This window comes from Triticum aestivum, chromosome 2A (assembly GCF_018294505.1).
Source record: "Triticum aestivum cultivar Chinese Spring chromosome 2A, IWGSC CS RefSeq v2.1, whole genome shotgun sequence".
Taxonomy (NCBI): domain Eukaryota; kingdom Viridiplantae; phylum Streptophyta; class Magnoliopsida; order Poales; family Poaceae; genus Triticum; species Triticum aestivum.
In genome coordinates this window covers 243,173,483-243,189,130 of record NC_057797.1, presented here as the reverse complement: position 1 = coordinate 243,189,130, position 15,648 = coordinate 243,173,483, and the positions used below count along the sequence as shown (strand labels likewise).

The 15,648-nt window shown below is 48.1% G+C and overlaps 1 long non-coding RNA gene across 4 annotated transcripts; it reads right to left on the bottom strand.

The window, feature by feature from the left end:
- Positions 1–3,525: 3,525 nt before the first annotated feature.
- Positions 3,526–8,931, bottom strand: LOC123188477 (uncharacterized). Of its 4 annotated transcripts, none has more exons than XR_006494698.1 (4): positions 7,375–8,931; positions 5,158–6,228; positions 3,934–4,129; positions 3,526–3,829 (listed from the first exon to the last, which is right to left on the bottom strand). It is a non-coding gene; the product is annotated as an uncharacterized lncRNA (long non-coding RNA). The 4 variants fall into 4 exon arrangements; XR_006494697.1 differs by having other exon boundaries at positions 3,934–6,228; positions 7,375–7,609; positions 8,210–8,931; XR_006494699.1 differs by having other exon boundaries at positions 3,934–6,228; positions 7,375–7,609; positions 8,276–8,931.
- Between the last annotated feature and the right edge of the window lie 6,717 nt (positions 8,932–15,648).

The window sequence follows — 15,648 nt, the reverse complement described above, 5'->3', positions numbered from 1 at the left end:
GAACCGCGCCTCGCCGCCACGTTGCCCTACCTCCCTGTCTGCTGTTTCTCCCTCTCTGAACCTCCTCCTTTTCTCATTCGTACAGGAAGCCATTGGTGGAGTAGCTCGCTGCTGGGAGACCCCTCCTCGACCTCCATCGCGCCGGGTTTCTCGTCCCCCCGTCCTTCGCTGTCGCGCCGGAGATCCCCGACGCCGCTGCTCTACTTCTACTCCCTGTCGAGCAGAGGGCCACACCCGCAACCCCTGTCTTGCTCATCCCGAGCGTTGACCGCGACCACTCCATGCACTTGGGTCGCCTCCCCTTCGCCTGTTGACCAAGGCCCAGCATCGCCAGGTCCCCAAGGCCCAGGGTGAGCAACCCCTGGCCTTTCCTTTGTTGGGTTTCCTGTTCAGATGCGGCCCGCATAATGTTTTTCCCAGTCCTGCGAATTTGTCTAATTTTCCAGAGAGCGCATGTTTTACAGAAAAGTCCCTCTAGATCATGCATTTAATAACTCACAAATGGCGCATCAGATTAAAATAATTTATATATGTAAAATGTTTAGAATTTCATCTAGTTTCATAATATGCCACTTTCATCTATGTTTAAAATGTTGTTTGCATTTATTTTGCATAAATAACATGTTAAAATGATTTATTTCATAACTAAATAACCGTAGCTCCGAATTAAATAAACTTTATATGTAAATGGGGTAGAAAAATAAACATATTAACTTGGTGCACTTTATTTCCTGTTTAACAACATTAAAATATGGTTTAGGGCAGAACAGTACCAAATTCGAAATATGGACATGAGGATTTTCCGAAATTGTTGTTTGTTGTTTCCGACCTTATTTAACTTGCCTTAATAGTTAGTTTACTTATGCTTCACCTCTTGCTATGTTTAACAACATTTAATATGGTTGAGTACATAAACGAGAGTGAATTAAATAAATGAATGTGATGTTTCGTCAGTATGCAACTCGTTGCATATTGAGCTCCACTTAATTTGTAGTGTTGTTTGTTGCACTTTGCCATGCCATGACTCATTAAACCAGACATGCATCATATTTCCTTCTACATCATGCCATGTTTATGCTTGTTGCTTTACCATGATGTTTGCTTCTTTCCGGTTGCGCTTCTCCTTGATAGTTTCGGTTACGTTGCGATTGTGAGGGTTCGTTTGACTATGTTGGTTCGTCTACTTCATGGATTCGGTCTTCTTTCTAGCGGGATTTCAGGCAAGATGATCGTCACCTTGGGTCTCACTATTATCTGTGTTATGCTAGTTGTCTCGATGCTATCGCTATGTCGCGCTACCTACCACTTGTTTATCAAGCCTCCCAAATTGCCATGATAGCCTCTAACCTTTTCACCCTTCCTAGCAAACCGTTGTTTGGCTATGTTACCGCTTTGCTCGGCCCTATTATAGCATTGCTAGTTGTAGGTCGTTCCATGTTGGGACATGGATATCATGGGGTATCACAATATCTCTTATTTAATTAACGCATCTATATACTTGGTAAAGGGTGGAAGGCTCGGCCTTCTGCCTGGTGTTTTGTTCCACTCTTGCCGCCTTAGTTTCCGTCATATCGGTGTTATGTTCCTTGATTTTGCGTCCCTAACACGGTGAGGGTTTATGGGCCCATCTTGACAGTTCGCTTTGAATAAAACTTTTCCAGCAAGGCCCAACATTGGTTTTACCATTTTCCTAATAACAACTAAAACTTGCATAGGGACTTGCCGCCCCCCGAGGTCCCTTAATCAACCCCCACGCCAGTGCTCCACATGAGTGTTGGTCCACCTACCTAGCAGTCGGCGGTGCAGCCTCGGGGCAACTCGAGGTATTTGGCTATCGTCTAGTTTGCATAGACGGTGTTGCCCTGAGAACGAGATACGTGCGGATCCTATCGGGGTATCGACGCACCGGGTGGTCTTGCTGGTTTTGTTTTACCATTGTCAAAATGTCTTGTGCACCGGGATTCCGAGTCTGATCGGAGGGTCTCGCGATGAAGGATTATCTCCGTGCATTATGAGCTTGTCATGGGCTAAGTTGGGACACCCCTGCAGGGTTTAAACTTTCGAGAGCCGTGCCCGTGGTTATGTGACAGATGAGAGTTTTTAACGTCCGGTTATAGAGAACTTGACACCAGATTTTAATTAAAATACACCAACCGCGTGCGTAACCATGACTGTCTCTTTTCAGGTGCGTTTGGGAAGAGAACACAGTTGGATTATGTTTGAATATAAGTAGTTCAGGATCACTTCTTGATCATTACTAGTTTGCGACCGTTGCATAGTTCCTCATCTTATTCATGTACTCGTAAGTTAGCCACCATACATTGCTTAGTCGCTTGCTGCAACCTCGCCACTTATCCATTCCATACACATTAAGCTTTGCTAGTCTTGATACCCATGGTAATGGGATTGCTGAGTCCTTGTGGCTCACAATTTACTACAACAATAGTTGCAGGTGCAGGTTATGCGATGTCATGACGTGAGAGCGATGCTTGCTTGCTTTTGGAGTTTTTCTTCTTCTTCTTCGATCAAGGGATAGGTTCCGGGTCGGGGGAACCTGGGGTTAGCAGGGTGGATGTCGTTCTTCTTTTTCGTTTGATTTCATCCATAGTCGGATCTTGCTCTTCTGTATGATGACTGCTATGTATTGATGTATTGTTGTATGAATGTTGTAGCTTGTGGCGAGTGTAAGCCTTTATCTTGTATTCTCATCTATTCAGTACATGGTATGTTTTAATGATATTCACCTTGCTATGCGCTCAAAATACGGTTGTGCCCCAATCATGAATTCAGCATGTGATTGGGATAGAACCACATCTTGGGCGCTACAGCTCCTTCCCACACCCAAGTGGAAGCCCCATGCCCCGCATTGGCGAAACGATCGATCTATGATCATGCCCACAGCCAAGTGGAATCCCCATGCTCCATGCTAGTGGATAGTCAACTTATGGTGCCCCATGGAACTTACCCTCTCCTGTGGCATGCGCTCGCAGCTCCCTCATGTGCTTCACGTGAGCGGGGGCTGGACACAGTGCCTGCGCTTGGGTCAGTCCCATCAGCACTGAGAAACCCAGGGTACCGGGCTATGGCTCGCGGGCCTTCTCCCATGCATGTCACCCCACAGGGTCCCTAGTGTCTGGTCTCCTCGCGTAATGCCCATGCGCAAGCTTGCGAGCGTGTCGTTCAGCAAAACTATTGTGTACAGGTTCCCCTCAGGAGTGGATTGTCGGGAGGTCTCGCGAGGTGTGCCCTGAGGGCAATGGACCACCGGCGCTACATAGAGCTAACACTAGTGGTTGGGGCGCACCCATGGTGCGCCGCCTCAGAGGAAGCTGGGGCGGTGCTAGGTAGGATGTGGCCCTTTCGCTTTCTTATCTGGACTAAGTATTGTTATTGGATCAGACTCAAAGTAGAGGAATATGAAAGTAGTTGTACATGCAACTTGATGACTGGAATAATAAGACAGCAGTGCAAATGCAACACATTCAGAGAATAGGCTGGCACCAGGGAACGACCCTTTCAGTTTCCTTTTTGGATCTGGATACGAAATTCTTGATAAACTTATTATATTTATACATCACGTGAGAAAGAAAATAATATTCCATCACAGACAACACACAACAATTATAATACCATCGACAGAAGCATCTTGCTGCATGGCAACTAATAAGATACAACAATAGAAATTGCGCATGTGTAGGCCCCAACGGCGGTGGTGTGCCTCTGATGCCTCCGACCGTGTGGTGACTATGGGAGAAGCTCGCTCACCTCATCCACTATGCGCTTCATCACCCGGTGCACGTCGCCAATGACTCGCCACATCCTTGCCAGCCTATACATACAACACAGCAACAAGAAACATCGATCAAACACCTGCATCATCAGGGTTCTTGAGAGGGGGAGGGCGATCGAGCAGCCTATAATAAATACACGTACATTTGGAGGAGTCGCAGATGACAACTACCCTCCGGGACACGTCTTTGACAAAGGCGACGGTGATGTTGAGCTTGGTCCGGAGATTCCTGATGGTAGCCCTGGTCCTCTCGATGGTGAACGGCTCTGCACCGTTGGCATCCTAGGTCCTCAGTTGCGTGCACTTTTTCTCATACAGCAGCGGAACGCACTCCCCTTCCTGCATACCCATTCATATCTTTTCCTTGAATTAAGTGCACGCATTACCCGAGAGACAACCATTTGATAAGCAAATCCATTTGGAAAAATCAAAACTGAGACGACAAAGCTCTAATGTCAAGTCAGTGATTATTAACAAAAATAAACATGATGGTGCCCTTAGGTATATTTGACAACAAATAATAAGAAATATTAAGTAGAAGTACTCGGTAACAAGCCATAAGCAGTTAAGAACTAATCTTAGAACTGACATTGCCATATACTCCCTCCGTTCCAAATTACTCGTCATGGTTTTAGTTCAAATTTGGACTAAAACCACGACGAGTAATTTGGAACAGAGGGAGTATAATGGATCAGGTGTATTTCCAATAAGACTTCACTTTTATTTCATTTGTCAAGAAGTCAAACTAAAGTGGAGAATATCTCTTATATTACATATTTCTTGACCAAAACGTTCTAACAGGCAATGCAGGCAAGAGGTAGTTGATCTCCTTGCACCAAAAGTTCAACAAATCAATTTGCAAACATAAGAGCTGAGGTAAAGCTCCAAATAATGTGGTTAACCTTTTCTTAATTAACACAAGAATATACAGAAAAAGGGACATCCTCATGAATAGCAGCAGAAGGGAAAGCCTAAATGTTTTCTCCAAACTAACGACCCAAAGTACTGAAGTAACCTCTTAAAATTTTCTTGGACAACTGAACTGTCATATATTTTAACCACAAAAAGAAATGACAGTACAGACTATACCTTGACTACAGTATGCTATCAAATATGTACCTACCAACATAAAGTTTTGGAGTGGTCACTCTCAAGATATTTGCTGTACAACATAAAACTTATTTTAATCTCATTACTTGAGGCAAAAAAATTGAAGGTACATATGAAATATCAAGACTACATAGCTGACTTATATGGACACCAGTATGTACAAAAGTTATCATATATAAAACATTTAGAAAAAAAATAATAGCTATTGATCTGAAAACTTGATCGACAAACACAAATAGGGTAATGCTAGCTAGTACCTTTGAAATGCAGAGAGGGGTATTCAAGATGGGATGGGATAGGATTCATCATCAAATGGATCCATAAATGCTTCATTGATGACCAACCTAGCTTTTCTTGTTTAATGAAATGAATGTTCAGATTGTAAAACTGCATGGGCACTTGTTCAGTTTAGTGCAAGACAACAGTCAGAATCCGTTCAACAAAAGCCAATCAGAGGTAGTACACGTTATCTATCTATCTATCTATCTATCCTAGTTATACTTGCACACTAAATCTACCTATCCCCTTTTTCTTTTGAGAAAATTCCATTTTTGCCTCGTCGATCGACACAAGACCGCGGTCGAAACCAGGGTCTACACGTATCCCCTCGGCCTCAACCACTTCACCGATCTCACCGGGAAGGAGATGGTGCTGCAAGTGTCAGCTATATCTATTATTTTACATTGATCTAGAAGCCATCTTGGTTAAAAGTTGCACTTCCCATTCGCGGTATGAGCATAATTCCGTTGGTTATTTTCTGCGACTGGCTCTGAACCGACCTGATTGTTGGTAGGCGTTAGTAGTTGGTACATGATTTCACGTAGTTCTCCTTTCTTACAACTCTTTGAACCTGGTTTGTGCGGCTTAGAAAAACAAATACGTTTAGATGACCACATGCTAAGAATTTTTCGCAGATAATCAGTATCTGGTATATATTCTATTGGTACCTCTTTTCACCCGACATCTAAAGAAAATATAATAATTTGAGCTAAGTGCAACACAAAATAAAATAGAGTATCTGCCAATTAGTAGTACTGGTCATCACTCTGAAATAAAAGTAGCACAAAAGCTCACTGCCGATGCACACACACCAATGAAATGCTAATCTGCCCTTTCTTATGCATGATCTAGTCTCTTTCACATGAAAGTTACAATGGGATTTAGAGGGAGGGGCTGGAGGGGGAGAAAAGTGAGAAAGATGACCTTCGTCGGGAGGCTCCTGTAGTGCAAGCAGTCATCGCAGAGCATATAGAGCACTCCCAACTCCTACAACAATTACTCAGGGTAAACCAAACTCCAAAAAGTTGTCCTCACAATAATCCAAACTCCTACAAAATAATACAACAAGTATTTGCTTTAGCATATGATGCGTACAGTTTGAGAAGAATTCAAAACTATCATACAAAATCTTGCAATTCTTCCTACTCTACTAATAAGCATGTAAAATCGGTGATGTAAAAGAACGAATGGAAGTAATCAATGCATATTTCTGAACCATCATCAAATGAAAATAATGATGTTTTTGAGAATGTAGCCACTAAAGTAGTTAGGAAAATAGATTAGCTCCTTCTAACAACATACATATATTATCAGGAAGCATCAAGCACATGTTAAACTACTAAAGTGTCTTGCCGCAGAACATTAAAAGAAAAATCTTTATTGCCCTCCTACTTTGTTGAACTGGATTTGCCAGCTACTTGGGTGCTTGGTTTGAAAAAAAGTATTCATCAAATAGCAGCGATATAAACCTATTATGTCCAAACAAAAATTTGTCAAGGCGAAAAATGGCATACTGCATAAGACAACAATAATAACTGAACCTGAAGTTGCTGACCCAAGTCTTAAAAGAACACCTAAATCACCATGATGTTTCAACTCCAAAATGGGTGGTTTAATTGAGACCAAAATATCTTAAGCACACAGGAATTAAGAAAAAAATTAGCATAAAGTAGAACATGCTTATCACAATAATGGTAGGTATTTGATGGAACCAAGCAGTCCAAATTGGAGCTTTGACTCTCCCCAAGGCTCCTCTCTAATGATTTACGCCACAAGAAACAATTCTGTATATCTATCTCGCCCAAAGCATCACCCATGGGGCTGTGGTTCCCTTGGTTTATTTGCAAGCATCAAAGCAGGCTTCAACATGTATGTATGCAATTTTTCAGGGGATGTAAACTACACAATGGTCTACAAAAGACTTGATTGATGTGTGGCCAGTCGCATTGACTAAGAAGGTGTGGCATCCATAAAGAAAACACAAGGGCGAATAACAGATCATTGTGAACCACGAACCACAAGCAGCAGAATAGATTGAGCAATCAGACCACAATCATAACCACAGTCTGAATAAAAACAAACACATGACGTGTGAAGCATACATAGTAGCAAGTATATACTCAAATAACAACAGATAACCAACTGTAAAACACATAGAAAAGAATTAAGAGGGTCAAGAGGAATAAGTGTGATACCTCAACATGAACCAAAGACTAAATCCAATTTCTAAATGTGAGAACGATCATTGTAGCACATGCAAGGAGGCACAAAAATTGATCTTCCTCCTGATCAGCGACTTAGCCTTTGTGGCAACCGCTGAAACATTAGTTGCTGATGCTTGTTTTAGCCTAGTTATGGAATCATTATGCTCAGCGGTCCCTCTTGAGCCCTTCTCTCCATCGGTAGGTATGTTTTCAGCACCGTTAGGTCCTACAAGACAAAGAGATGCCACAGAAAAGGAGATCAAATGATTAAAAATTGAACCACCAAGAGGATTGGCCTATGAAGCTAATTATGTTTCTAAATTCTGGCCCTCTCTTTAATGACTGCATTTTCTAATTTATACGACTCTGTTTACTTCACTATGGTCAGATACAACAAAGCTCTCATCGGGCCATTCTTAACATGAAATATCTTCACCTTCATGTAAGCACAAAGTTGATTATGTTCTTAGCCATTTCTACCATGAGGCATATGTTCAGAAGAGCTGACCCTTTCTTGCAAGTTAACAAACTGCATAGGCACACATCTGTTGTTCCGCTGAGTTGACAAAAAAAATTTGGAATCCACATGTTGGGGAAAACAACACAATTAAATGACAAGGCATTTATTTTACCCAAAGCAAATTATATGCTTTTCCTGAGATTGCTGCTTCTGCTTATTATGTTTTAATCCTAGCTTTCATCCCAACATTGATAGGAATGGCCAAAATTGAAATAGGAAATTGCTTGGTTAAGAAAAGATAGAGACGTGTGAGTGTATCCTTCGTTCTTAGGGAAACAGAGAGTTCCTAGGGATCAATACTATTACCTAACTGACTTTACCAACAGTTTCCCAAACACCACCATACTGGTTCATGCCCAGAACTAAAGCCACCTTTTAACTGCTATCTTCATGATGCAAGTCCTTGAGGGTCTCCACTCTCCCGGTTCCTTCGCTGCATCTCGTCCTATGCGCCGTCGTCAGCGAGGGGTGATATAGAAATGCCAATCAATCAGACCTAAACCCAAACTCTAACAAACGAAACAAGGGAACAAGTCTCATGAGATTTCCTGCTTGGCTCCGCGGAAGCAAGGGGATCTAGGTTTGGGAGGGTGCGGCTTGCCTCGAGGACGCAGATCTCATTGTTGACAAGGCGGGAGGCCCGGACGACGTCCTCCGTGGATATTGAGACCAGCTGGTCGTCATCCGTGCCGTCGACGGCCATCGATGGTCTCTTCCACCGAGGCCCCTGCAGCCGGCCGCTGCACCGACCCGATGCTGCAGCTCCTCTTCGTCTTGTTCGACCACTACAACCGCGACAAGGAGGTCCATGAATTGGAGCGACAACCGACGAGGAGACGCGCAGAGGAGGAGGCCGGCGGCATGGTAAGAGGAGGGGTACAGAGGAGGAGGCAGGCGGCATGGGGAAGAGAAGGGGCTCGGAGCAGGCGCGGATGCAGAACGAGGTTGGCGGTGCAAGGAGAATCGAGGGAGAGGAGAGAAGGCGGCGGCGAGGGAAGAGGGTCTCGACCCGTCATGTGGAGACCCTGGGCTAGGTCTTTCCCAAGTGCTTTTGTCTCCTATATGTACTACCGTCTCATTTTTTTTCTATCGATAGCACAGTAAAAGGACACGTAGGCATCGCGGTTACTCGCCCTTTGCGCGACTCTTAAAGGGTTTAATTTTCCCTCACCCGACCTGCTTGCGTGTTAAATGAGGGCTCCTAAGCATCGCGTCTCACGAGTCTTCACTAGTTCACGAAGCCCCTCACCTCCTGGCTTTGTCTAGGCATCGCGACCTGACATTCCAGCGACGGGTGAGGTATGCACGGGGCTGGGCCTTGTCGACGCAGAGCACAAATGCAAGCAAGAGAGAAAACGAGCATGGGAAGGAAACCCGCAGATCATAAACAGTTATTACAAACTTCAAGTGTTTCACAAATTAAAACGTTGTCAGACGCCTCCGTGAGGCAGAGTTAGTCTATTGTAGGATGATAAAGAAAACTTCCAGAAGAAGGGTTGTCATCGCCATCGCCGTCGCCCACCACGGTCTCGACGGGTTCCCCGTCGCCGCTGCAGGAGAACCTCTCAAGCAGCAAGCTCACATGGCCTTCCACAGCTTTTGCCAGGACTGCGTGAGATCCTTCAGGGACAGGGCCTATCACCTCACCGAAGTTGAAGCCAGGATCATGGAGGAGGAGGTGGCTAAAGACATGGGTCGCCGCCATGGAGAAGACGTCACGACACTCCTCCTCCAGGATACCGTCCACCTTCCGGGCCATTTCCTCGACTTCGTCCACAAGCTTGGAGGAGAGCTCAGCGTAGCCATTGCCGTGGCCGGCAAGAGGAGCCTCTAACTTCTCCCTACATATGGAACTCAGGGCCTGGCAGGCCCTGAACTCAAGAGAAGAAAAGGTGGTGTGGTCCTGCACAGCTTTCACGTCGGCGTCAGCTTGGATCTTCTTCTCCCTGGCGTCAAGCTTCGTGTTGGTCTGAGAGACGTGCTTGGCATGGACCTCTTGGGCGTTGGTCACCTGGCCTTGCAATGCCTCCTGACGACCGTGCTCCGCGACCTATTCGGCCGCTACCTTCGCCAACCCAGAGTCGCGATCCGCGAGCTTCGTCTCGCGGGCCTTGAGGTTGTCTTCCCACAGCTGGAGCAGCTGCGCCTGCGCGGTCCGTTTGTCTTGAAGTGCCTTCAGGCCGGCTTCCGCTTCTTCGCAACGCTTGGTGGCCGCCCCTACCTCGGCGAGGGAGCTCTCGAGAGCCGCCTTTGCCCAGGCGGCCACCTCCATGCTCTCCATGATGGCGGCATCAGCCCGTGCATGTTTTTCTTGAGCGGTAGTGTTGAGCTGACGCCACCCTGCCGCGAGCCTCAGGTGCTCGTTGGCAAGGCGCACCTCGGCTTCCTGCAAGTCCACCCCGAGCCGATCGAGCATGGACCGAGCATCAGCCAAGGCCCCACGCCTGAGAAAGGTGCCGCAGTTCACAATGGCGAGAGCTTGGCAGGGCAGCAGCGTCCCAGAGCCCGTCGTCGCCACGACCGAAGAGGCCCGGGCGTCCTCCGCCTGAGGCACATGGGGCTCAGGGTCGTTCCCCGTGCTTGGCTCACCTGGCGCACCTGGGGGGGTTGCCACATCGATTCCCTGAGCTGCGGGAGTAGGCACAGCTTGAGGTTGCCCCGTGGCGCGCCCTGCGTCGTGCTCAAATGCGGGGACAAGACAGTCGGCGGGGGCTGTGACTCCCCGTCCTTATCCGCAGGTCGAGCCTTGGTGGCCTTAGCAGTTGGCGTCGGCGGTGTTGGGAGTTGGTCTGCCACGGCTTTGGTGGTTGGCACCGACGGTGCTGGGGGTTGTCGTTGTGGCTTTGGTGATTGAGCCTCTAGCACCATTGTGACGCCAGCGCGCCCGAGCGCGATTCCAGGCCAGTGCGAGGCACCCCCGCGGCTACCGAAGCTACGACCGAGTGCCGACGTCCCTCTCAGAATGGAGGGCACCTTCGCTCCAGTCATTACCTTCTTCCTGTTCTCCTCGCCGCCGCCCTGGCTCCTACATGGGTGTCACGTCTGACGAGGCGACCCCGCAGTCACCGCAAGGCACTGACGAGCTGGGGCCACAGGATAGGAAGATTGGAGCTGAGCAAGAAGCTGAAACTCTTACAGGCGGGCCCGAAGAGGCAGAGTAGTAGGTGTGCGTGGGTTGGCTGCGGCCGTGCTGTATTAAAGTCTTCAGGCTGGGTGTGAGTGGGTATCGATGAACACGCAATTAAACAGATCGAGAAGCTGCCCTTCTCTTATCGGCCTCCTTTCCTTTTCTCCCAGATCCCCTCTCCCTGCCGATCCTTCTCTCTCACCTGCCCTGTAGATCGGTGCTGTTACAAGTGGTATCAGAGGTCCAGTCGATCTGGAGACTGCGTACCCCAAGCCGCGCTACCAGACCAAGCAGGCGAAGCAAGCGGCGGCGATGGACCAGCAACTCGCGGATCTGATCTGATCCGCCAACGAGGGGTGTGCGGTGAACGACGCTCGCCTGGAGGCGATCTAGGCATCCCTCGAGCTCTGGAGGCCGGCGGTCTCCAACCTGCAACGCGAGCTCGACGAGCTCCGCACCCAAGTGGGACAGATCGCCCTCCATCCGGCACTCGTGACGCAGGGCGAGGCGGTGGAAGAAGTGCTGGTGCCTCCGGCACCGTCTCCTCCAACGATGGGCCCCGAGCACCACGGGCCAAGTGGCCACGGCGAGATCATCAACTCCGGGGGTGGGGCTCACGGGGTAGTCACTACCCTGCAGCCGCCTCCGATCAAGGGTACGTACCAATCCCCGTCGGAGAATTACGCATCTGTAGGAGTTGGGCCGAGTCGCATAATTAGTTGGGAGTCGCCACACGCCACGCAACAGTCACCACACGCGCATCAATGGGCATTGCCGAAATTGGATTTTCCCCAATTCGACGGCGAAAATCCACAGTTCTGGAAGTCCAGATGCGAAAAATACTTCGATGTCTACGACATTCAACCCGATATCTGGGTGCGTGTAGCCACCTTACACTTAACAGGCACCGCAACTCGCTGGCTGCAGTTGCACGAGGCGGTGAGTTGTCTATCCACTTGGGAGGGTCTGTGTGCAGCCCTGAAGGAGAAGTTTGGACGGGACCAGTACCAAATGCATCTTTGTCAGTTTAACATGCTAAAACAAACAGGGTCCGTAGATGAGTATATGGGGCAATTTGAGGAGTTAATGCATCATATACTCGCTCATAACTCTGGGTTCGACCCAATCTATTTTACAACTCAATTCCTAGATGGGTTAAAAGTTGAAATTCGTGCTGGAGTTGCTTTACACCGGCCCCAAAACTTGGACTCTGCGTTTTCCTTGGCCTTGTTGTAGGAAGAGCTGGTGGAGGTGATGCCACGGCGGGAATACATGCGGTATGATCCAGCACCACCAAGACCTCCAGCGCGGCCAGCACCTGCGGTGGTTGTGCCAGCAGTGCCACCGCGCGTACCGTTGCCTGCTCCACAAGCTACAACGGAAGATCACCGAGCGATGGACGCCGCGCGTGCAGCGGATCATCATCCTGAACTAGGGCGAGGTGAAGACCGTGTAGCTGCACTGTGCAACTACTGCAGAGCAAGAGGACTGTGCTTCAAATGCGGCGATCGCTGGGGCCAGGGCCATTAGTGCGCGGCCACTGTCCAGTTACATGTAGTGGAGGAACTCCTCGAGCTATTGCAAGCAGAAGAGCAAGACAGGCACGAAGCAGAATCTGATTCAGAGGAAGAGGTGCTCATGTCAATCTCGAAGTTAGCCACGACAGGGCAAACCACTCCACGCACAGTACGTCTGCTGGGACAGATTGGTGAACATGAAGTGTTGATACTGGTGGATTCAGGCAGCTCCCACAGTTTTGTCAGTGAAGAGGTGGCGATAAGTGTAGCAAGTCAAGTGCAAGCGATGGCACCTATGTCAGTAAAGATAGTAGATGGAGGAGTACTGTCGTGCAACGGGTACATACATGCTTGCAAATGGACGACGCAGGGGCACCAATTTACCACGGATTTGCGGGTACTATCTTTGGGCTGCTATGACATGGTGCTTGGAATGGACTGGCTAGAACAATGTGGACCGATGCTAGTGGATTGGGGAGCTAAAACACTTCAGTTTCAGCATGAAGGGAAGAGCATTCTGCTTCAAGGCCTGACAAACGCGTCCCCAACAGTGGTGGCAATATCAATGACAGAGTTGCAGGAGTTAGAGAACAGTAATTCCATTGCTCACGTGGTAATGATGAGTATGAGTGAAGGGCAAGTTGAAATTACACCAGTACCAGCCACTATTCAGCAAGTCCTAGACGAGTACCAGGACCTGTTTCAGGAGCCGACAGAGTTGCCACCGCACAGAGAGTGGGACCATGCCATTCCCTTACTGCCAGGAGCAAAACCAGTGAATCTCAGGCCATACAGGTACACACCAGAACAGAAAGACGAGATCGAGGCTCAAGTTAAAGAAATTCTAGCTAAAGGGCTTATTACCACCAGCACCAGTCCGTTCGCGTCCCCAGTTCTGCTGGTGAAAAAGAAGGATCAAACATGGCGACTGTGTGTGGATTTCAGACATCTGAATGCACCGATAATTGAGGAACTCCTGGACGAACTAGCAGGGGCCTGCTGGTTTTCCAAGATGGACCTGCGGGCTGGGTACCACCAGATCAGGTTGGTGCCAGAGGATGAATTCAAAACCGCATTCAAGACGCATATGGGTCACTTCCAATTCAAAGTTATGCCGTACGGTCTTGCTTATGCCCGAGTCACATTCATGGGAAATATGAACACTGTGTTGGCCCCAGTCAACCGCAAAGGAGTTGTGGTTTTCATGGACGACATCTTAGTCTTCACAAAAACGTTGGAGCAACACAGAGTCCTTCTTGCACAAGTGTTGCAACTGTTGAGGAAGCATCAGTTTTACGTTAAATTGTCCAAGTGTTCGTTCGCACAGCAAACAATCAACTACCTGGGACACTATGTGAGCAAAGATGGAGTGTCAACCGATAAAAGCAAGGTTCAGACAGTGCAGGAGTGGCCAGTGCCTGACTCAGTTAAACAACTCAGAGGATTCCTTGGACTAGCATGCTACTACAGGAAGTTTGTCAAACATTTCGGGATCATCTCCAAACCATTGACAAATCTTCTTAAGAAGAATACACCATTTGTGTGGACTCCAACCACAGATGCAGCCTTTCGGGCACTCAAGCAAGTGTTAATCGAAGCCCCAGTGTTGGCCCTGCCAGACTTTACCAAGCAGTTCGTGGTCGAAACTGACGCGAGTGGCACGGGCATTGGAGCAGTCCTCATGCAGAACTCGCATCCAATCGCGTACCTGAGCAAAGCATTGTCGCCACACAATTTGGGGCTCTCAGCTTACGTAAAGGAGTGCCTGGCATTACTGTTGGCAGTGGACAGATGGAGGCCATACCTCCAACACGCAGAATTTGTGGTGAGAACATATCAGAAAAGCTTGCTACACCTAACTGACCAGCAACATGCGTTCACTAAGCTAGTGGGGCTGCAGTTTGCCATCCAATACAAAGCCGAGTTAACTAATCGCGCTGCGGATGCTCTGTCTCGACGAGATCATGGCGAAGGGGGCAAACTGGTGGCGGTCTCAGTCTGCAAGCCGGCTTGGCTGGAAGCAATCAAAAATAGTTACCAAAATGACCCCCATGCTACAAAGAAGCTCACCAGCTTAGCTTTAGACCCGGCCAGCGAATCGGAATTTTTAGTACAGGACGGAGTCCTCCGATTTCAAGGCAGAATCTGGATTGGAGAGGATGCACAAATACAACGCCATCTAATCAACTCGCTACATTCGAGCGCGGCCGGGGGTCACTCTGGATTCCATGCCACTTACAATCGCATCAAACGATTGTTCGCCTGGAAAGGACTGAAGAAACATGTCAAGGATACGGTCAAGAACTGTATGGTGTGCCAGCAAGCAAAGACAGAGAGGATATCACCGGCAGGCCTGCTCCAACCATTACCAATACCGAAGAAACCATGGGAAGTTGTGTCACTTGATTTCATCGAAGGCCTGCCCAAGTCCTGTGGGTATGACGCGGTCTTAGTGGTAGTGGACAAGTTCTCGAAATATGCCCACTTCGTGCCAATGACACACCCATACACAACTCTCCAAGTGGCCAAGCTGTTCATGCGAGAGATATTTCGTCTCCACGGGCTACCACTGGCTCTCATATTAGACCGGGATAGAGTATTTACGAGCAATGTGTGGCAGGAATTGTTCAAGCTGTGCCGCACTGAACTGCGAATGAGCTCATCTTATCATCCGCAGACGGACGAGCAGACGGAAAGGGTGAACCAATGCCTGGAGACCTATCTCAGATGTGCCGTCCATGCGTGCCCGGCCAACTGGGCGAAATGTTTAGTGCTTGCCGAATTTTGGTACAATACTTCATTTCACTCATCGCTGGGCAGGACTCCGTTCAAAGTCATATATGGCCACATGCCTCGCGAGTTCGAGGTGTCGCAGATCGACAACTGTTTTGTGCCAGACCTGGTAGCATGGCTACATGAGAGAGAGATCATGATACAACACTTACAACAGCAACTAAAGAGGGCGCAGGATCGCATGAAGGCGCAAGCTGATCGGCACCGAACTGAGCGTTCGTTTGAGGTCGGGGATTCAGTATTGCTCAAACTACAACCATTTATTCAGACATCTATTGCCCAACGACCATTCCACAAACTTGCCTTCA